Below are 23,858 nucleotides of genomic sequence, written 5' to 3'. Positions count from 1 at the left end.
CTTCCTTGCCTGGCCTTATTAACTTGATGTCTACAGTTGAGGCCCTTTGGAGCTACATTATAACCAAGAACAGGAGAGTTAACACAGCCTTGAGGAAGAATGAACATAAATGGTACTGTGTCTGTCACACATGAATGTGCACCGAAGGAGTGAGAAGCAAATTTGGGTACATGGAAATATGGAACTCTCATGCAATCATAACAGGACTCAGCTTAACCCATAGGGACCTTGGGAGCTGGAATGGCCCATCAAAGTTGCTGAGGCAAGGGGGCATGCTTTTTCTTTTTTTTATTATTATTTTTTTATTGATTTACAATGTTCTGTCAATTTCTGCTGTACAGTAAAGTGACCCGATTATACAGATATACATTCTTTTTCTCACATTATCCTCTATCATGTTCCATCACAAGTGATTAGATATAGTTCTCTGTGCTATACAGCAGGATCTCATTGCTTATCCACTCCAAATGCTATAGTTTGCCTCTATTAACCCCAAACTCCCAGTCCATCCCACTCCTTCCCCCTCCCCCTTGGCAACTACAAGTCTGTTGGCTGTGTCTATGAGTTTGCTTCCTTTCTGCAGATAGGTTCATGTGTGCCATATATTAGATTCCAGGTATAGGTGATATCACATGGTATTTGTCTTTCTCTTGAGAACTAGTGCAAGAATTTCTAGTTCTGTCCATGTTGCTGCAAATGACATTATTTTGTTCTTTTTATGGCTGAGTAGTATTCCATTGTATATATGTACTGCATCTTCTTAATCCACTCATCTGACGATGGACATTTAGGTTGTTCCCATGTCTTGACTATTGTGAATAGTGCTGCATTGAACATAAGGGTGCACGTATCTTTTTGTATGAAAATTTCCTCTGGATATATGCCCAGGAGCGGAATTGCTGGATCAGGTGGTGGTTCTATATTTAGTTTTCTGAGATACCTCCATACTGTTTTCCATAGTGGTTTCACCAATCTACATTCCCACCAACAGTGTAGGAGGGCTCCCATTTCCCCACACCCTCTCCAGAATCTGTTACTTGTGGACTTACTAATGATGGTCATTCTGACCTGTGTGAAGTGGTACCTCATTGTAGTTTTGATTTGCATTTCTATAATAATGGTGATGTTGAGCATTTTTTCATGTGTCTGTTGGCCATCTGTATGTCTTCTTTAGAGAAATGTCCATTCAGGTCTGCTCATTTTCAGTTGGGTTATTTGTTTTTAGCTGTTGAGTTGTATGAGCTATTTGTATATTTTGGAGATTAAGCCCTTATTGGTTGCATCATTTGCAAGTCTTTTCTCCCATTCCATAGGTTGTCTTTTTGTTTTTTTTAAATGGTTTCCATTGCTGTGCAAAAGCTTGTAAGTTTGATTAGGTCCTATTGGTTTATTTTTGTTTTTATTTTTATTGTCTTGGGCAACTAACCTAAGAAAACATTTGAATGATTGATGTCTGAGAATGTTTTGCCTATGTTCTCTTCTAGGAGTTTTATGGTGTCTTGTCTTCTGTTTAGGTTTTTAAGCCATTTTGAGTTTATTTTTGTGTATGATATGAGGGTGTGTTCTAGTTTCATTGATTTACATTCAGTTGTCCAGTTTTCCTAGGATCACTTGCTTAAGAGACTGTTTTTTTTCCCACTTTATATTCTTGCCTCCTTTGTCAAAGATGAATTGACCACAGACCTGTGGGTTTATTTCTGGGCTCTCTATTCCATTGTTCTGTATGTCTGTTTTTGTGCCAATGCTACACTGTTTTGATGACTGTAGCTTTGTAGTAGTGTCTAAAGTCAGGAAGATTATGGGGAGGGGCTGTAACCTTAGGATTCAGTTCCCTTTGCTGAGAGTGAGGCTGAGAAATGGCTCAGCTGTGAGTTTGCCAGCACTGCTAGCAGCTGGGGGCATGAGGGCCATAAGGGGACTGGGCACCACAGCAACCCACTTCTTGCCTCAGACCTAGATTTTCAAAATGATGTTCCCAATCCCCCTCCCCCACTTACACATGCTTCTCCATCTCAGTTAAGGGCACCACTATCCAGTAACATCTGATATCAAAACCTCAAAGGCATCCTTGTTACCTCAGTCTCCCTCTCCATCCCCAGTCCAATGCAGTCGTATATACTGTTCTGCCTCCAAAAAAAAGTCTGTCTGCTTCTTCTGTCTCTCTGTCACTGCTGTGCGCCAAGTCACAGACCTCTCCTGAGGCCCTTGCAAAAGCTTCTCAACTATCTCCCTCCCTCCTCTCTCTTTGTTCTTCACACCTAATCAGAGTAAGGTTTTGAAAACATAAATCATGGCCCTCCTCACTCAGAAACCTTCACTAGCTACTCACTGCTGGAGTTTTCTCATCTCACACCTGTGCAATTTAGCCCCTGCTGTCCCCCTCTCCTGCCCTGCCATCCTCACACACACATACCAGCCATGGTCTGTACCCAGATCCTTCACCTTCATCCCCACCATCAGGCCTTTGCAGGTGACTTTCTCTCTACCTGTGGGTGTCCTGCCTAACCCTAGTCCTCCCCTGTGGCTCATTTTTTGTATCCTTTGTGTTGCAGATGAAATGTTATTCCTCAGATGGCATTCCCTGCCTCTAGGGCACAGCAGCCATCTTTCCTTCTGGGTAATTGTCATAACCTATCACTCTTTTGTCAACTTTCTCACTTGGGTATTGTCTATTTTCCTATCTAGAAAGCAAATTCCTCTGGAGCAGGAAACATGTCCCTCTTGTATATGACTGGATAGCCGGTGCCCAGCACAACCTGTCTCAGGTGAGTATGAGTCTTTCTTTTCAGATAAGTTCAAGAAGGTACCAGAAGATGGTTATACTAGATAAGAAAATTACACTCTAACTTCAACCTTTTTTTTTTTTTTTTTTTTTGTCTTTTTAGGGCTGCACCCGTGGCATATGGAAATTCCCAGGCTAGGAGTCGAATCAGAGCTGTAGTTGCCGACCTACACCACAGCCATAGCTAAGTGGGATCCAAGCCACATCTGCAACTTACACCACAGCTCACAGCAATGCCAGATCCTTAACCCACTGAGCAAGGCCAGGGATCGAACCCATGTCCTCTTGGATACAAGTCAGTTTTGTTACTGCTGAGCCACAACGGGAACTCTCTCAATTTTTTTTTTTTTTTTTTTTTTTTTTTTTGCATATGCCTTAAATAGTACAAATATTTGGATAACCAGCTGTAGGTCAGGGAGAACAAGATATTGGCTGTTTTTCAAATTCTCCCCCTTACCAAGTACCCCTTGTCAACAGAGACAGCTGTTTCCAGGTGGTTGCCATGGTGATTTAAAGCTGTTTTCTCTCCTTTCCAAGCTATCTTTCAAAGAGGAGAGTGATAGACTCAGGAGGCAGGGAGTTTCTGGTTTGCTAAGGATTGTCGTTAGTTTGTTGTGGCGCCACCATCTGGTCTTTCTGGAATAAAATTCTAACCTGGGGGTTTAGGGACTTAACAGGACAAACCCTCCTGCCTGGCTGGGTTCCAGGGCAGCTAAATGCTCACAGTGGGATTTCCGTGAGCAGGGACCACTTTTATGACCACCACCATCCATGCACTTGTCATCCCCTTGGCTCTGAAGCCCCTTTCAGAAAAGCATCCCCTTGTAGATTTGGAGTCACTTCAGCATCACAGGGTAGAACATTCAAAAACAACCAAAAAATTAGAAGGTTCTCCTCTTGGAATTTCTTAGAATGCTGGGCTTTCCCTTGAAAAAGACTAGATACTAAGGTCTGGGGAATCCATCCCATTGTAAGAAAAATGTAAATAACCCAGTGAATCAAAGGGCCCCTTGGTAGACAGAGCCCAGTCAAGCCAAAGCTAAACTCCTTCTGCAGAGCGATGAGGAGAAGGTCCAGCACACTACCTGGGCTGCCTAGGGACCTACCCCATTACTAATAATTATTTTCCACCATCCAACACTCACAAGGTATATACACCGACATGGAGTTCGACTTACATGAGGCTCAGGGAAAGCGGAAGTGTCCAACAGTGGTCTCCAACAGGCTGCATCCTACTTCTCTCTCCTTCTTGCTCTCTTTTTCATGCTTTCCACTTGCTATCTCACTTTCTGTCTCCTTCTTGGACCAGTATCTGCTTATTCTCGTTCTCCTTCCCTGTATCATCTCTCCTTTGCTCTTTCCTCCCTTTCTGCTGCCTGCATTTTCATCCCACTCTCTCCAGTTTCAGATAATTTTTCACTCTGACTTTGGATGCCCTGCACATGTAGGAACTTCCACCAAGGCCCCAAGGAGTGGCAGCCTCCTCTAGGGGTTGAATTTCCACTGAGATTTGAGATTGCCAAGTACTCTTTACAACTCACTCTCAAACCACTCACCCAGGATCCTTGCAAACAAACTGCTCTCTAGATGTCTTAGAGGTCCCTGGAGTCTCACTTTGAGTCTAATTCTGTGTGCCAATCACACATTCAACAGTCTTTGGGCTAATGATGGATCTCTAGCCATTGGCTTTCTTGCCGCTGAGGTTTGTTTTAATACGCCAGTTGACAGTTATAAAATGGCAATTCTGGAAGTCCCATCCAAGGATTGCTATGTATTAACACATCATTAAAATGGTACATGGCAAAGTCAACATACAATTATAATTGTTGACCTATCAAATACTGAAAGTTTTGGAAACCTCACTGGAAGCCAAATGCTGTGTTATTACACTGGGATTCCATGAAAGGAAGAGTGTGTTGCAAATGGTTTGATGTGTTAATGGTTTTTATCAATATTGTTTTTTTACAAAATAAGTAGATGGTGTGTCCAAATATATTATAATGTATTCCATTTTTATTCTACATATACCTCATGGACATATGCACACACATATAATGCATACATGTGAAGTGTAACATGTGGTCACACTTGGGACAATCTATTGTGACCTATATAATGGCCCAAGAGCTATTCAGCAGGGTCCCTGAATCCATAACTCTCAATTAGGACAGAGGCTCCCAAGGCAGCTGCAACACCCATCTGAATGTATAAGTTATGCTTTATAAAACTTATATCATGACTCATACATTAAACAATCATTTTATAGCATAAGCCAATAACCTTTTTATTGAGCAGTGTAGCCATTGCAGAGTGGAGGGACAGATGAATGATGCATCCTCAGAGCCTCATAACAATGCATCCTTGTACCTTCTCTTGGCAAATAGTGGCTCTGCCCAAGTGTGGCAAAGTATTTAAGCCAATTCAAAATTAATAGGGCTGTTGGTTCTGAATTCAGGATAAACAAACCTCTGCCCAAGGAGATATTGGATCTACTATCTTTCAGATGGGTTACCCCAGCAAAGCCAAGTTCCCTTGTAAGCACCTCAAGTGCATCCTGTGCCTCTGACACTGCATTGGTCACAAAAGTCACCTCATAATGACATCACCTGAGCTTTCCAAGCATCTGAAGGGGTTGGAGCATATTGAATAGTTCTGAGTGGTTTTCTCTGTCTAGACCAAGCTCCCTGACCATGGTGGTTGGAAATCTGTCTGCACATGGCCAGTGGCAGATATAAGCTAGACTTTTCTGTGGCTATTTTAGGATATTCAGAGAGAGAGATCAAAGAGTATCACATGTTTTAAAGAAACAGGAAGTCATAGAGCAAAATCAAATGGATAAGGGAAAAAAAAAAAAAAACAGCAACAAGAAGACTCAAAATTGAGAGGCAAAGTCGAAAAAGAACATGAACAACCCAAAACACTGGATAAACTCTGGAGATAAAGGAACCAAACAGAGGACTCATGAATTGGAAGGTAGCATTGAAGGATTTAAGCCAAAAGGCAGTACAGAGGAACAAAGGAATTTTTCAAAGGAAGTTTTTAAAAGTTAAGAAAGAGTGAAACAGCTTGAAAGTTATCCACGTTTGTCTGATAGGGGCTCCAGAGATAAGAACAGAAGCGGCAGCAGAGCAGCCATATTTGAAGAGCTAGCAGCTGAGGATGTCTAAGAATTGATGAGAGACATGAGTCCTTAGAGTGAAAGGCTTCGCAATAAGCAATGAGATCCTGCTGTATAGCACAGGGAACTATATCTAGTCACTTCTGATGGAACATGATAGAGGGTAATGTGAGAAAAGAATGTACATATATATGTTTGACTGGGTCACTTTGCTGTACAGCAGAAATTGACAGAACATTGTAAATTAACTATAATAGAATAAAAATCTTTTTAAAAAAAGGATAAAAAATAATAGCTTGCTACAAAGAAAGCAATAACTATAATGCTGTTTATGTGAGGTAAACAATCATTGCATTGTGTTTTAAAGAATAGAAAATGTAGCTAGAAGAACTGGTTTCGTTATTCACTTAGCTCATATCTTTAAAACTTCAACACTGAACTGATGCTTAAAAAAAAAAGAAAGACTTCAAAAAGAGTGAACAGAATAAATAGAGGGAAATCCACCCTTCACTCATCATAGTGAAGCTACGGAAATCGAGAATGAAGAAGAAATCTTAAAGCAGCCAAAGAGAAAAAAACAGATGACTGCAAAGGAACAACAGTCACCTGACAGCAGAAGCCTGGAGTCACACCTCTCGAGGGCTGAGAGCAGCCACAGCCCTGCATTGCTGTCCATCTCCCATTAGTGTTCCGTGGCACACTCAGGGGCAAGCTCAGGCTGTCTTTCTCCAGAATCTCCCATAACAGACAGGGATTGAGCTTCATGTTCCTGGCCCTACCATCCATCCTGTCATATAAAAGCCAAAGCCTGAGAATCAACCCATAGCCAGAACATCCCCAAGTCATGTCACTTTCTGTTTCCTAAGTTCAGTCTGTCCCTTGTCCCTGGCATCAGGGAGCACTGTTCTGCTTCAAGCCCATTGCAGCAGCCTCTTGGCTGGCCTTGCCTCCAGCCAGCACACCAATACTAAAGTGACTTTTTGAAGACCATGTCTAAGAGGGGCTCCCTTTACTGCTTCCCGGCTCAAAGCCCATCCCTGGCTCACCTCAAAACAGCCCTGTCCTGTCCCGCTCCCGCACCCTGCCCAGGCCTGCCTGTGGACCCCCAAGTCAGGTGTTTGAAAACCATGGCCCATCAGCCATTCCTTCCCACTGCCTCTTGTTATAAGTAGACTTGTAAGGAGTTTCTGTTGTGGCTCAGTGAGTTAAGAACCCAACTAGTATCTGTGAAGATATGGGTTCGAGCCCTGGCTTGGGGGGTTAAGGCTTTGGCATTGCCATGAGCTGTGGTGTAGGTCATAGACACAGCTCGGATCTGACATTGCTGTGACTGTGGTGTAGGCCAGGAGCTACTGCTCCCGTTGAACCCCTAGCTTAGGAACTTCTATATGCCACGGCCCTTTAAAAAAAAAAAAAAAAAAAAAAGAGTGTTATTGGAACGAGCCCCCCCCCCCCCATCTGTCTGTGTATCACCCGTAGCTGCTCTGGCACTGCAAAAGGCATAGTATAAGGTCTGCAAAGCCTAAAATATATAATGGGTGACTTTTTATAGAAGACATTTGCCACATCCTGCTCTAAATGCTCTGAAATCCCCGTCCTTTCCTCAGGCTGTTCCTTCAGCCTGAGCTAGCCTTCCTCTCTGTCCCTCTGTGGGGACCCCATCCCCTTGCCCCCGATGTGTGCATCTGCCACTCTGATAAGGCTCACAGCAATTGTTCTCCCATGAGGCCACGAGCAGCTGTGGGGGACCTGGGCCTCCCTGGGCTCAGCTCCCAGCCTGGTGAGACACTGGGTGGTTGAGAACATACCAGCAGAGGGCAGAAGGCAGTCCTTCCAGGGGTATGCTGCTGGCATCTTTCATGGTGGCAACATGAGCTCAATGTTCAGAGTCTCAGTCACAGTCAGGCAGGTCACTGACCCTTTCTCCCAGGGCCAGCCAATTCCAAGCCTGGTCTGACAGTGTGCTCTTCACATGCAAACCAACTGGTCCAGAGCCCACACCCCACCTCCCCTATCAGGCTCCCACTCAGGGCCACCGTCCACCTGCCCTGATCACCCCAGGACCAGGTCTCGGGCAACTAGAAACAGTCCCTATGCCCCAGAGCCCTGAAATTATTCAAACAAGCCAGTCCTAAGCCTGATAACCTTGACTTGCTGGTTCCCTCCTAGAGAAACCACAATAAAGGCTTTTGCCGAAAAGAGGAAAGAAGCTCTTGCCCATATCAGCCCCCACATACCCTCTACCTCCTGAGTGGCCCTGGTGCTACCCAGGTGGCCCCGTATGGCCTGGCCTGCTCCCTCCCCTTGGGAACTGCCAGTCACAAACTGTCTCGTCATTGGCAATCGTTTTCTAGCTGTCAGCCTTGCTGTACCTCATGTAGTCTAGGAACAGACTGTATTTTACAACAGGATGTGAAGAGGGAATGGTCCTGACTCTCAGCAGGATTTAGACAGGACCCACAGGTGGACATTGGGGCCCATTTGCCTGGACAGGTCGTTTCTTGGGAGGAAAGCAGAAAAGTCAGAGGGTTGTGTTTAAGCAGATGGTCACTGGCCCCTCCTGCCCTGCCAGTTCAGCTCACCCACCCTTGGCTGACCTATGACCTGCACTTCCTTCTCAGGGTGAGAAACCAACCTGACTCCTGGTGGCTCTCTTTTGAAAGAGAAAACACTAATAAATCAATCACCCAAGTAGTTATTCTATCTCATTATCATACAAGCTCTCCAGCCTTTTGGACCCTCTGCCTACCCAACTGGGACTCCAGCTCTGGTAAGCTGCAATGCACCTTACCTTGTCAGAATGAAAAGATACCCCCCAACATACACCAAGGCCTGAAGGAATTCTTGCTGTGGGGTCTAAGGTCTGAAGGTTGATTTGGGGGTGAAAGCACCTCAAAGTGAAGTCCCATCAGTTTTGAGTAATGAAGAGACATGCAGAACATCTATCATTGCACAGACAGAGGGGCTGAGACAGGAATGGACCAGCTGTGGAGATGCTCTGGGCTTTACCTCTTACAAAGCAATGATCAGTGACTCGCTCTGCTGAACAGAGTACGTGGAACACCTCAAAGAGAAGATACTGAAGGAGGAGAAAGGATTTGGAAGGCAGAGGAAAGGAACGAGAATCCCGGCCAGAAGGGACAGACCACAAGAATGGAGATGGATGGAAAGTTGCCGGAACATGGGCTGTGGCATTGTGGGTATGATGGGCGTTGAACCTGCAGATGCAAGGACCAGCATGTTTCCAGTTCTGCACCCCCAGGGCCCAGTGCTGGGCCTGGTGCGGATGAATGCCTCCATAAAGACATCTGGATAAACGAACGTGGACATGAGGTGGCTGTGGTCAGATAAACGGGACCTTGAAGGCCCGACAAATAGCATTTTGCCTTCTGCATGGAGCAGACTAGCTGGGCTCCAGGCAGAAAAAGCACACCTCATTAGACATCGTTGCTTCTGAGATTTCATGCAAGGATAGCCAGGGGTGTTTCTGGGCTGAGCTAGGGGAGTTGGTTAGGCCCTCCTCCTAAAATAAATAACTTGCACTGCTTGTCCCTCAAGGACAAAATATGGTTCCCGGAGTCTCATTCCTTGCAATATACATATGCAAAGCATTAGCCAGCAGACACCCACTCCCTGGCTCATTTAGAGAGTAAAGATTTTTGCCAAGGTCACCCAGCACTAAATTAGGGATGAAACTGAGAGCAGCAAAGACCCTCAGCCCTGCCCTAATTACGCTTCTCTGGGGTTTTTCCCCTGCCTCAGCCAAGTACCAAGGCTCATCTTCCAAACCATAGAAGGAGGCCCTAGCTAATGTCTAGGCCCCAGGGCACGGACCCTTTCCTCCAGGCAGCTAGATACTCACAGCTGTGTGGCCCTGTCCTCCGTGATTGTTTCCTTTGGAAGCAGATGGAACCCTTGAGTGGGGAGGAGATGGCTCATGTAAGCCTGATAAAAAACAGGGAGAGGTGTGAGCTGAACTCAGAAGGAAATGGGCCTGGCCCAGCTCCGTGGGAAATGCTCAATTGGTGATATTTCCCTGCTCTGTCCCATGGAGGGTCCCTTCACAAACAGCTCCTTGGCAGTTCCCATTCTGGCTCAGGGGTTACAAACCCAACTAGTATCCATGAGGATGTGCGTTCATTCCCTGGCCTTGCTCAGGGGGTTGAAAATTCGGCATTGCCAGGACCTGTAGTGTAGGTTGCAGACACAGCTCAGATCCTGCATTGCTGTGGCTGTGGCAGACGCCAGCAGCTGCAGCCCTGACTCGACCCCTAGCCTGGGAACTTCCATATGCTGCAAGTGCGGCCCTAAAAAACAAACAAACAAGCAAACAAAAAAACTCCTTGGACCTTCCAGAAGGCCCTGGCATCTTTATATGATTCCCCACCCCTCATTCTGGCACTGGAAAGCTGGCCACCCAGTTCCATTCAGCAATCTGAACAATTATTCATGGAGAACTTGTGTGCCAGGCCCTGTGCTAGGTGATGTCACCTGAACAATAGTGTGGGTTCTGTGGCAAGTGCATGAAGAGGCCATGCATACATGGGAGGTATGATAGGCACAGCCCTGCCCTCATGAGCTTATGGTCCTAAATCCTCCCACTTCACAGAGTCAGTTCAATATCACTGTGCAGAGACCACATCTTAAAAAGACCTGGAATGAAGACACAGGCCTGGCTTCTTATGGCTATTTTTATATCGTGTTAAAGTGGAAGTTTGGGTTGCTATGAAGACAATCCTTGACCAAAATGGTCAAAACCAAGAGGCAAGACCAGTTACACATCTCTTAAAGCCCCTCACCCACTTTATGTATCTGAAAGCATTGATGACTAAAGGATTTCTTGGGATAGATCTGTCGGTGTGCTGAGAGGTGGGAAAAGGGGGTGATAAGTGCTCTGGTGTCTTATAAGGACACTAATCCTATTAGTTCAAGGCCTCACCTTATGTTCTCATTTGACCTTCATTACCTCTCCGTAGGTCCTCCCTCTAAACATAGTCATACTGGGGCTTAGACTTCAACATATGAAGGAGCGGGGGGAACACAGTTCAGTTCTGATGGCAGAGCAGGAGCTGCAGCAGAATCAACCTGCACCCAAGTGTGTCTGAATGTGTGGACTCTGTATGAAAGCCAGCTGGGGAGGGGTGCTGTCCGAGAAGACTGTGTGATCAGGGGACCACACAGCAAGGGTCCCCATGTGGGACCCAGCAACATCCCAGGAGCTAAAGAAGGGATGTCAGCCACAACTGGAGGAAAGCAGGTCTCCCATGTCACGCAACAGGGGAGATCCCCACATATCATGGAGTGATGGGCGTGTATCTTGAACAACACACAGGAGTGCTCTAGGAGAAAGGTCAGCCCTAAGTGCCTCCCAGGCCCAAAGAATGCTTCTGTCCTGATAACCCCATCAGTAGGACCTGTCCTGCTTCCCTTTCCTCTCCATCAACTCTAAGCCCACAGAAGAGGAAGAATGCCCAGATGGGGAAAGCTCAAAGATGCTTATCATGAACCTCTTCTGCAAGGAGGTTTCCAGCCCAAGCCAGAGAAGGAGGAGCCCATTTCAACTTTTAAATAAGTTCAGAGCTTGGATTAGTCAATGGAACTGGATATTTTTATTACTGAATTGAGACCATATTTTGCAACTTAAATTGACTTGAGAAAGGGACTGGAGAGCTGGTTATATTACCTAGGAGAGACCAGAAAATTCATAGGCCAAAATTTTCATCCAGGGCCAGGGGAAGAATCAGCCCCACAGAGTGGATTTATAGGAATAGTGAGGAGGCAGCAGTCAGGTGACTCTCTCAGCCATGGACTTTTTGTGTGCTCAGTGCCACAGGTACCTGAGGGTATGTGGTCTTCTAATCCTAAAATGGGGACAATACAACATACCATGAAAGATTGCTCTGAAAATTCAATTGTATGCATTAATTCTACAAAACACCTAAAACAGAGCTTGGTACACAGTAGATCCAAAGAAATGGTGGCCAGTGTTAGTGTTCATGGTAATAATAGTAGCTGGACCAGTAGCATTAAAAAGTGGCTTTGCCATGTGCAACTCTAAGCTTGCTTTGTGTTTTGTCCCTCTGAAGTTTCTGGTCCAATGGGGCTCTGAGGAATTATGTCCCCAACTGCAAGGAAATCTGGCCCTTCTTTACAGACTAATACAACTTTTGAATTTTATGTGGAAATCTTAAACCTCTCCTTCTCCTATGGTCTCCATTTAGGGCTTTGAAAATACACAATGTGCTGTATATTGTTTCTCCCCAGACACATGCTGAATACTAATCACTGTTTTCCAGAGAGCTCAGCATCTGGGCAGCTCTCTACCCCCTGGGATCACTGATGGAATTGGACTAATACCAGGACTGGTTACCTCAATACGTCACCTACTCCCAAATATCATTAAATAAGCTTTGTGTCAAGAAACCTTAAACCTTCAACTTTTCACTCATTTTAGTCTTTTCTCAGCACTCTTGAACATGATTAGTGGTGATACCAAGCCATGAATAAGTTATACATGGCTCAAGTTCTAATTCACGATTGATTAGTTCTTTAACAATGGCCTGAATAATGTGGTGTTAATGGCCAGCCCTGGTGGTCTGCTCCTACCAGAAACCCATTACTAAGACCTTACTAAGGGATGTGTTTTATAGCATCCCTTCCAAAGTCCAGTATCAACTCAAGGGTTCAACCACATTATTGAATAATTACTATGTGCAACTGGCTGGAGCATTACAGACAATGTAGAGGTCACTGCCCTAGTCTTCTAAAGACAAAGGAAAATACTATAGTGTCTAAAGTCAACTTTCCTTCAAGTGGGTTATGTTCTGACAGGTTTGGAAACAGATGTCCTTGCATGGCATTTAGGATGAGGGTGGGAGAGAAGGCAGCCTTGCAAAGCAGCAGAGGTCATGGTTGCACAGATAGGAAGTACAATTCTTAGAGGCCCAAGGATGAATAAAAGGATGCCTGAAGCTGTGGGGAAAGAAGATAAGTTAGCAAAGAGGAAGAACAGGAAGGCAGAAGAGGCAGATGGCCAAGAAATATGGATCCACATGAAGATGTAAGAGTGGTAAAACTTACTACATAGGTAAATATAAAAGCAGATTCTATGGAATGAAAGATTGTAGGCCTCCAGTATTCATATGTTAAGCCCTAATTCCCCATGGGATCCTCATATTTGGAAATGGACTTTTGGAGGTAATTAGGATTAGTTTGGGTCATGAGGCTGGGGCCCTCATGATGGGATTAGTGCCCTTATACAAAAAAGAAGAGACAGGAGATTTCTTTGCCTTCTGCAGCTAGAAGTTGTCCATCTTCAAGTCAGAAAGAGGGCCCCTATCAAAACTCAACCATCTAGCACCTTGATCTTGAACTTAGCCTCCAGAATTATGAGAAATAACTGTTGTTTAAGCCATTCAGTCTTTGGTATTTGGTTATAGCAGCCTACACTGACTAAGACAACAGTATAATTTAGGGGGTATTGTTTGTTTGTAATACCTTTGTTCTATATAATTTAAAAGGCAACTACATAAAACAATAATTTTAAGTCCGTGTTAACAGGTTCATAATATATAGAGGTGTACTTTTGTGACAATAAGAGCATTAAAAAGGAAGAAGAAACTGAGCCATATAGGAGCAAAGTTTTGTATACCATTAAAATTAGGTTGGTATTATCCCAAACCAGGTTGTTATAAATTATGATGTTAACTTATAATTTATAAATTAACAGGACAACCTGTTAGGACAACCACTAAGGTATATATATATTATACATTATTATATATATTATAATATATATAATAAAAGAAACAAGGAATGCTCATTTCAGCAGCAAATACACTAGCATTGAAATGATACAGAGAAGATTAGCATGGCTCCTGCACAAGGATAACACTCAAATTTGTGAAGCATTCCATATTTTTGACAGCTGTCTATAAATCAATGAAGTTAGAAGATACCCTCACACCAGGCACAAAAATAAACTCAAAATGGCTTAAAGACTTAAATATAAGTCAAGACACCATGGGAGTTCCTCTGTGGCTCAGCAGGTTAAGGACCTGGCGTTGTCACTACTGTGGCACAGGTTTTATTCCTGGCCCAGGAAATTCCACATGACATGGGTGTGACCAAAAAGAAAAAAAGACAAGACACTATAAAACTTCTGGAAGAGATCATAGGCAAAAAATTCTTGACATAAAATCATACCAATTTTTTCTTAGGTCAGTCTCCCAAGGCAATATAAATAAAAACAAAAATAAACCAATGGGATGTAATCAAACCTACAAGCTTTTGCACAGCAAAGGAAACCATAAACAAATGAAAAGACAACTTATGGAATGGGAGAAAATATGTGCAAACGATGCAACCAACAAGGAATTCGTTTCCAAAATATACAAACAGTTTGAACAATTCGACAACAACAAAAACAGCCCAACTGAAAAATGGGCAGAAGAGTAGACATTTCTCCAAAGAATACATACACATGGCCAATAGGCACATGAAAAGTTACTCAAGATTGCTAATTATTAGAGAAATGAAATTCAAAACTACAGTGAGATATTACCTCACACCTGTCAGAATGGCCATCATTAAAAAGACTACAAATAACAAATGCTGGAGAAGGTGTGGAGAAAAGGGAACCTTCCTACACTCTTGGTGGGAATGTCAGTTGGTACAGCCACTATGGAAAACTATAAAGAGGTTCCTCAGAAAACAAAAAATGAAATTACCATATGACCCAGCAAACCTATTCCTGGACATATATACTTGACAAAAATAACTCAAATAATGCATCCCTATGTTCATAGCAGCACTATTCACAATAGCTGAGACATGGAAGCAACCTAAATATCCATTGACAGATGAATGGATAAAGAAGATGTGGTATATATGTACTACGGAATACTATTCAGCCATAAAAAGAACAAAATAATGCCATTTTCATCAACGTGGATGCAATTAGAGATTATCATATTAAGTGAAATATGTCAGAAAAAGACAGATACCATATATCACTTATATTTGGAATCTAAAATATGGCACAAATGAACCCATCTACAAAACAGAGACAGACTCAGAGGCATAGAGAAAAGACTTGTGGTTGCCAAGGGAAAGGGTGGAGGGAATGGGATGGACTGGGAGCTTGGGGTTAGTAGATGCAAACTATTACACATGGAAGAGATAAACAAGTTCCTACTATATAGGATAGGGAACAATATTCATTATCCTAGGATAAACCATAATGGAAAAGAATATATATATGTTTATAACTGAGTCACTTTGCTGTGCAACAGAAATTAACACGACATTGTAAATAAGATATATAGGAAACAAACAGCATTATACTTAAAGGTAAAAGACTGAATGCTTTCTTCCTAAGATCAGAAACAAGACAAGGATGTCTGCTCTCACCATTCTTCTCCTGAAAGATGGCATTTCCTGGATAGATATCCTGTCCCCTCTTTTTCTAGCTCAGGGTCTTCATCAGTAGACAGAATTCCCCCAACCCCCAAACTTTCCCATCCCCTGGCACTGCCTCCCCATTGCACACTTGGCCTCTGAGGGACAGCGGGCAGGCAGGGATGGTGGCTTTGGCACTTTGGGCCAGGAGAGGGGTGAGGTCTAGCCAGAGATGCACCATCAGGAGAAGCCTTCAAGTCATCCACCCTCCCCTGAGTAATCCACCTGATGCTCACAGCAGCCTGCATAACAGAGAGTAGTGTGAAAGATGGAAAACCTCCGTTCTAGGTAAGGAGAGTTGCCTCCAGGGAGTGGCTACCTCCTCTGGCCTCTGACATTCAGGAACCAGTGGTTTAGTGGTAGGGGATGGGCAGCTTCCTCCACCGAAAGTGAGGGGGGCAGGGAGGGGAAGAAGGAGCCAGGCCAGCAATAATGGATAAACAAGGGCATCCCCTAGCTGGCCCCAGGGCACTTAGTTCAGCACCTCGGGCAGAGGAGAGGTTTAGGAGAGAGGTCCTCGGGGCCAGATGTTTGGGGCTGCTGCACTTAAGTCTCTTGGTTCCAGCTTCATCCTGGAATCTTCAAGCACAGGAGCCTCTGACTGGCATGGGCTGTGGGGACACACAAGGAATCGGAGGCCCTGGAGGTCAGGGGCTTGCTCACAATCACACATCTCTTGAAAGTTCTCATTTTAAGCTGAGACCCAGGGGCGTGAGCACAGGTCTGGCAAACCCCATAGAGCCTCTTGTCAGTTTTTCTGCATCTGTCAAAAGAAGTCTTGTGCCAGAACCCAGTGCCTTCTGGGTGCTCTGAGTGACAAGCCCCAGCCTGAGTTAGAGGAAAATGAGCCAAGGACAGTAGGAAAACCATGACCATTGATATCAAATTGATGCGAGTTTAAATCCAAGCTCTGTCACTCACAGACCAAACAGGCAGCAAGGAGCATGCCTCCAGGTTGGAGCCAACGCGACGTCACAGTGCCCCCTGCCGGCCGGGCGCCCTCACTCTGTGCGTCGAGTTGCCGTCCTCCCTCTGCTGCCTCTCATCCATGTGGGCGCACATCTAGGCCCCACCTGAGCCTGAACCAGGACCTGCAACGCAGGCTCAGGGCCCTCAACCTGGACTTAGGGCTTCCCACCTCGCCTAAGAAGTAAGGGAGAACCCGGACAGGAAGGTGTCAGCCCTGTAGACCAGAATGATGCCCCATAAGAAGGGATGCCTCGTACAGAGGGCTCTTCCAGAAGAAGGAAGGGAGTTGGATATCTACCCCAATTTTCATCAGGATAACTTCTGAGCCAAGCACAGCTTTGTGAGCCTCAAAGGACCGCTAAACCTGCCATCAAGTGGGCATAAAGACGGAAATCCAGTAGCAATTATGTCCATTCTACAAAACAAAAGCTACTGTTATTGCCATACACAGGATAGGTGTCTTGCGAGCTGTTAATTCACCTATCAAATATTTATTCAGAGTCGCACCAGGTCATGGTCAGTTGTTTGGGATGCAGAAATAATAGCCATACCTCCATACTCATATTCCTATTCTCTTTACTTTATCTGCAGTACTTTTTTTTTTTTTTTTTTTTTTTTTTGGTCCTTTTGACATTTCTAGGGCCACTCCTGCGGCACATGGAGGTTCCCAGGCTAGGGGCCGAATCGGAGTTGTAGCCCCCCGGCCTAAGCCAGAGGCACAGCAATGCTGAATACGAGCAGCGTCTGTGGCCTACACCACAGCTCATGGCAACGCCAGATCCTTAACCCACTGAGCAAGGCCAAGGATCGAACCTGCAACCTCATGGTTCCCAGTCGGATTCGTTAACTATTGAGCCACGATGGGAACTCCTGCATTACATTTTGATATAGTACTTATTACCATCGAAAATATCACATAATTTGCTTTTCCTCATTTTATTATGTTACCACACATGTGTGCACAAGCACACACACACACATTTCTGTGTGTATCTCTAGCACTTGGAAAAGTGTCTTTAAAATAGTAGATGCTCGGAGTTCCTACTGAGGCACAGAGGGTTAAGGATCTGGTGTGTCTCTGGTAGGGCAGCTTCAGTCCTCAGCCTGGCACAGTGGATTAAGGATCTAGCATTGCCTCAGCTGCAGCTCTAATTTCATCCCTGGCCCAGGAACTTCTTATGCCGGGGGTGTGGCCCAAATAAGTAAATAAATTAGATAAATAAATAGTCAGTGCTCAATGAGTATTTATTGACTCAAGGAGGTCACAATTTAGTAATCTGACATCCCTCAAATTTCTGTAAATATTGAGGGAATATATTCTTTTTTATAGATGCTAAAATTGAAAGTGGCTTGCATGAAGTCATTCCACTGTTTATGGCAGAGTCAGGAGGGAAGCCCAGGTTTGTTGATGCCAGATCTTGTGCTTTGAATGCCTGCTCCTACATATGATAATTACTGGATAAAACAGGGAGAAGTAAGGGAAACTACTATTATATTTGTTCTTAACCTTACTTTATTAATTTTTATTTGTTTGTTTTCTTCTTTTTACAGCATATGCGAGTCCCAAGCTAGGGGCCCAATTGGAATTGCAGCTGGCCCTGTGCCAGAGCCACAGCAACACTGAATCTGAGCTGCATCTGCCACAGTTTACAACAACCTGGGATTCTTAACCCACTGAGCCAGCTCAAGGATTGAACCTGCATCCTCACAGAGAAAACATCAGGTCCTTAACCCATTGAGCCACAATAGGAACTCCTTATTTTATTAATTTTAAGTGATGAGTTAACATTGTGAAATTCATACAGCAAAATGGCAGACTGTATCTGCTCAAAAATTCCTCCCAGACCACTCCATATTAAAATGACAAAATAATTTTAGCTACACATGTTGAAAGATTGGCTGAGCTAGCAATAAAGTAAGGAAAATAATCAGAGGGCAGGAATCACAATGAAATCAAAATTTTGAGTGAAATGACTTTTGTGCTGAAGGCATCTGCTGGTTCCTGGTGGCCTAGAGCCACAGCTGCACTGAGCTATGTTGAGCACAAATTTAGGAGTGGTGAGGGGGAGAATTCTGCTCAGAGGCCCCTGCATAAAGACAGGACTCTTGAGGAGAGTCCACTGTGGCTCAGTGGTTAACGAATCCGACTAGGAACCATGAGATTGTGGGTTCGATCCCTGGCCTCGCTCAGTAGGTTAAGGATCTGGCATTGCTGTGAGCTGTGGCGTAGGTTGCAGAGGCAGCCCGGATCCTGAGTTGCTGTGGCTGTGGTGTAGGCCACTGGCTACAGCTCCGATTTGGCCCCTAGCATGGGAACCTCCATATGCTGTGGGTGCGGCCCTGGAAAAGACAAAGAAAGACCAAAAAAATAATAAATAAATAAATTTTAAAAAGACAGGACTCTTGAAGGTCACTACCATCAATGGGTGAACACAGAAAGAAGGTAACAAGAATTCATACTCCCTGTGAAAACTGAACAACTCCCAAATGGAGAGTGAGCTGAAGTTGATAGTACTCCCTGGCACCTGACAAAAGTAAACATAAATTTTCTGGAGAAAATGTAAGCCCATAATCTTTCATATGAAGAAGCAAACTGCTGTGAGATAGGTTCTGTGTCCAGAAATGGTGGACCAGGTGGACCAGACTAACTCTCCTTCTAGTTAACAGTAGGAGATCTTAACATCACTGGACAGCTAGCAAGACAGTGAGAAATTGTGGGGAAGAGGGAGAATCCCAGAGAAGTTAGCCCAGAATTTGAAGCTACTTGACCATGAGATGCTACAAAGAGACTACTCCTCAAAGGGACTGAAACCCAGCTTCAAAAATTATGCCAATCCTTGATTAAATTAGGATAACCTGGGATCAATCTTGTATTACGCACCCTTACTTAATTTGGTCCTTAGTATTTCAATAGCTTCTTCACGGATGGAGTTGGGGTGGGGTTGTTCCTAGATACAAGATCATGTCATCTGCAAACACAGATTGTTTTACTTCTTTATTTCCAACCTGAATGCATCTTCATTTTCTTACCTAGTTGTTCTGGCCATAACTTTCACTGCACTATTGAATAGAAGTGGCAATAGAAGATATCCTTGGCTTGTTCCTGATCTTAAGCGGTAAAATTCCAGTCTTTCATTATTAAATATGGTGTAAGATATAGGGTTTCCATAGATGCCATTTATTAGATGTAGGAAGTTCCCTTCTATTCCTAGTTTGTTGAAGGTGTTGCTCATGAAATGGTGTTAGATTTTATCAAATGTTTTTTCTGTGTCTATCAAAATAATCATATGGGTTCTCCTCTTTATTAATATGGTATATTATATTGATTGATTTTTGTATGCTGAACCAACTTTTTTTTTCTACTATGGAGAGAAAAGTTTATTAATATTAGAATTGTAGAACTGTATTATTTAATCATACAGTTGCATTATTTAATTATAATTATCATAAATTCTTTGATGGAGAGGAAATCAGAATCAGATGTAAGAAGACTTCAGCATTCCAAGAATGATGTCAAATGACCCCCTTCATGGTGGATTATGCACTTATTTACTATGAGATATATTTCTTCTTCAGAGATTCCTTGTTTGTGTATCAATTGTAGAATTTGGTTTGCAGTTATTCTGAAGTTTTGATATGAGTCTATATGTATATGAGATTATTTTAAGTTGTTGGTCTCTTAATTGCAAGTTCATCTCCAGTGTCCTGTATTTGTACCCACCTCTTCTCATGATTTCTGATTTTGGTGGTATAATTGTGCATGGATGATTTTGTATCTTTACTGTATGTATACCTTTACTGGTGTGCCTTGTCATTTGTGGAATTTTTGTTTCCTATTGCTGTCTTTTCTTTTCTGCTTAGAGAAGTTCCTTTAGTATTTGTTGTAAGGCTGGTTTAGTGTTGCTGAATTCTCTCAGCTTTTGTTTATCTGTGAAGGTTTTGATTTCTCCTTCAAATCTGAATGAGAGCCTTGGGTAGAGTAATCTTGGTTGGAGGTTTTTTCCTTTCATCACGTTGAGTATATCATGCCATTCCCTTCTGGCCTGCAGAGTTTCTGTTGAAAAATCTGCTGGTAGCCTTATCGGGGTTCCCTTGTATGTTATTTGTTTCTTTTCCCTAGCTGCTTTCAAGATTTTATCTTTAATTTTGATCAGTTTGATTCATATGTGTCTTGGGGTATTCCTCCTTGGGTTTATTTTATATGGTACTCATTGTGCTTCCTGAATTTGAGTGAGTGATTCCTTTCCCATGTTAGGGAAGTTTTTGGCTACTATCTCTTGGAATATTTTTTCTGTCCCCTTCGCTCTCTCTTCTCCTTTTGGCACCCGTATAATATGGATGTTGGTGTGTTTAACATTGTCCCAGAGTTCTCCGAGACTCTCTTCATTTGTTTTCAATCTTTCTTATCTTTTCTGTTCTGCATCCATAATTTCTACTAATCTGCCCTCCACCTCACTTATTCGTTCTTCTGCCTCCTGTATTCTGCTGTTAGCTGCTTCTAGTGAATTTTTTATTTCAGTTATTGTATTTTGCATCTCTTCTTGTTTAAGTTTTATATCTTGTATCTCTTTGGTCAGTGTTTCCTGTAAGTTATCCATCTTTGCCTCCAGTTTATTTCCAATGTCTTGCATCATCTTCAGCATCAACAATCTAAAGTCTTTTTTCTGGAGGCTGGGAATCTCCTCATCGCTTAGCTGATTTTCTGGGGTTTTTCCTTTCTCCCTTATCTGAGTTATAGTTCTCTTGTCTTTTCATTTTGATAGGTTTTTGTTGTGGTGACCTTTTTATAGATAATAGAATTGTAGCCTCTCTTACTTCTGGTGTCTGTCCCCCTTGTGGCTGAAGTCAGTATAGGGGCTTGCTGTAGGCTTCCTGATGGGAGGGGCTGATACCTGCCCACTGATAGGTGGAGCTGATTCTAATCCCTCTGGTGGGTGGGGCTTAGTCTCTGGATGGGATTAGAGGCAGCTGTGTGCCTGAGGCTCTTTAGGTTGCCTGTTTACTGAGCGACAGGGCTGTGATCCCACCTGGATTGTTGTTTGCCCTGGGGCTTGTCTTTTCATTTTGATAGGTTTTTGGTGTGGTGACCTTTTTTTACAGATAATAGAGTTGTAGCCTCTCTTACTTCTGGTGTCTGCCCTCCTTGTGATATGGGGGCTTGGTGTAGGCTTCCTGCTGGGAGGGGCTGATGCCTGCCCCCTGGTAGGAGGAGCCAATTCTACTCCCTCTGGTGGGTGGGGCTTAGTCTCTGGATGGGATTAGAGGCAGCTGTGTGCCTGAGGCTCTTTAGGTTGCCTGTTTACTGAGCGACAGGGCTGTGATCCCACCTGGATTGTTGTTTGCCCTGGGGCTTGTCTTTTCATTTTGATAGGTTTTTGGTGTGGTGACCTTTTTTTACAGATAATAGAGTTGTAGCCTCTCTTACTTCTGGTGTCTGCCCTCCTTGTGATATGGGGGCTTGGTGTAGGCTTCCTGCTGGGAGGGGCTGATGCCTGCCCCCTGGTAGGAGGAGCCAATTCTACTCCCTCTGGTGGGTGGGGCTTAGTCTCTGGATGGGATTAGAGGCAGCTGTGTGCCTGAGGGGTCTTTAGGTAGCCTGTTTACTGAGGGGTGAGGCTGTGATCCCACCTGGGTTGTTGTTTGCCCTGGGGCTTCTCAGCAGCTGGCTGATGGGTGGGGCCAGATTTTCCCAAAATGGCCACCTCCAGAGAAAGGCACTGCTACTGAATATTCCCAAGAACTTTGCTTTCAATGTCCTTCCCTCACAACAAGCCGCATTCCCCCTGTTTTCCCAGGATGTCCTCCAAGAACTGCGGTCATGTTTGCCCCAGATTCCCTTGGAGACTTTGCTTTGCCCTGGGACTCAGTGCACATGAAAGTCTGTGTGTGCCTTTTAAGAATGGGGTCTCCGTTTCCCCCAGTCCTGTGGAGCTCTTGTGCATAAGCCCCACTGGCCTTCAATGCCAGATGCTCCAGGGCTCTTTCTCCCTGTGCCAGAACCCCACACATGAGATTTTGATGTGTGGCTCAGAACTCTCACTCCTGTAGGTGAGTCTCTGTGAACCAGTTAGTTTCCAGTCTGTGGAGCTTCCCACCCAGGAGGTATGGGGTTGTTTATATCGTGAATCGCCCCTCCTACCGCTTGATGTGGCCTCCTCTTTTTCTTCTGGAGTAGGGTATATCTTTTTTAAGGTTTCCAGTCCATTTGGGTGGAGACTGCTCAATCTTTAGTTGTGAATTTTGTTGTTTCTAGGAGAGAAGTTGAGTCCTTCTATTCCGCCATCTTAATCCTCCTGAACCAACTTTTATATGTTGACTCCTAGGACAAATCCCATTGTATCATGGTTTATAATCCTTTTTATGAGCTACTAGATTCAGTTCACTAATGTTTTGTTGAGGGTTTTCACATCAATCACAAGTATCACTGGTTTGTAGTTTTCTTATGAAGTCTCTGGTTTTGGTATCAGGATAATACTGACTTCATAGAATGACTTGAGAAGGCCTCCTTTCTCTCTCTCTCTCTCTTTTTTTTTTTTTTTTTTTTTTGGTTAGGATCTATAAAAGGTTTGCTTTTGTGTGTGTGTGTCTTTTTAGGGCTTCAGCTATGGCTTACGGAAATTCCCAGACTAGGGGTCAAATCAAAGCTACAGCTTCCAGCCACAGCCACAGCCACAGCCACAGCCACAGTCACAGCCACTTTGGGTCTGAGCTGCATCAGCAACCTCCACCACAGCTCATGGCAATACTGGATCTTTAACCCACTGAGCAAGGCCAAGGATCAAACCCATGTCCTCATGGGTACTAAGTCAGGTTTGCTACTATTGAGACACAATGGGAACTCCCAAAAGATTTGTATTACTGATTCTTTAAACCTTTGATAAAACTCTCTGGGGAAGCCATCTGGCCTTGGATTTTTGTTTTTGGAAGTTTTTTAACTGGTATTACTGACTCAAACTCTTTACTTGTTATAGATCTTTTCAGTTTTCTATTTCTTCTTCAGTCAGTCTCAGTAGTTCATGTCTTTTTAGAAATTTGTCCATTTTTTCTAGTTATGTAACTTGTTGGCATATAGTTGTTCATGCTCTTCCCTTCTAATTCTTTTTATTTTTGTAAAGCTGGTAGTCAAATCACCTATATTATTCTTGGTTTTAGTAATTTGAATCTTTTTTCACTTGGCCATTCTAGCTTAAGTTTGGTCATTTTTGCTCGTTTTGAAAAACGAACTTTTGATTTCATTGATTTTCTCTATCACTCTTCTATTTTCTGTTTGTTTTTGGGTTTTTTCCCTACTTCAATCTTTATTATTTCCAGGCATTTACATTGAGGTAGAAAAAAGTTAAAAGGGCACTCCAGGATGGGGAGATGGCATGAGCTAAGGATATGTAGATATATGTGAAAGAGCACAACACATTCATAGAATGCTTGGAAATTCTGTGTAATAGTTTCCAGAGTTTAGTAGGAAGAAAGGGGGAAATGGAGATGGAAAAGTGGATCTGGGAGAGCTTTGTAGTCTATGTCAAGGAAAAGTCT

Source organism: Sus scrofa, chromosome 1 (assembly GCF_000003025.6).
Source record: "Sus scrofa isolate TJ Tabasco breed Duroc chromosome 1, Sscrofa11.1, whole genome shotgun sequence".
NCBI classification, from domain to species: domain Eukaryota; kingdom Metazoa; phylum Chordata; class Mammalia; order Artiodactyla; family Suidae; genus Sus; species Sus scrofa.
This window is presented reverse-complemented; position numbering follows the sequence as displayed.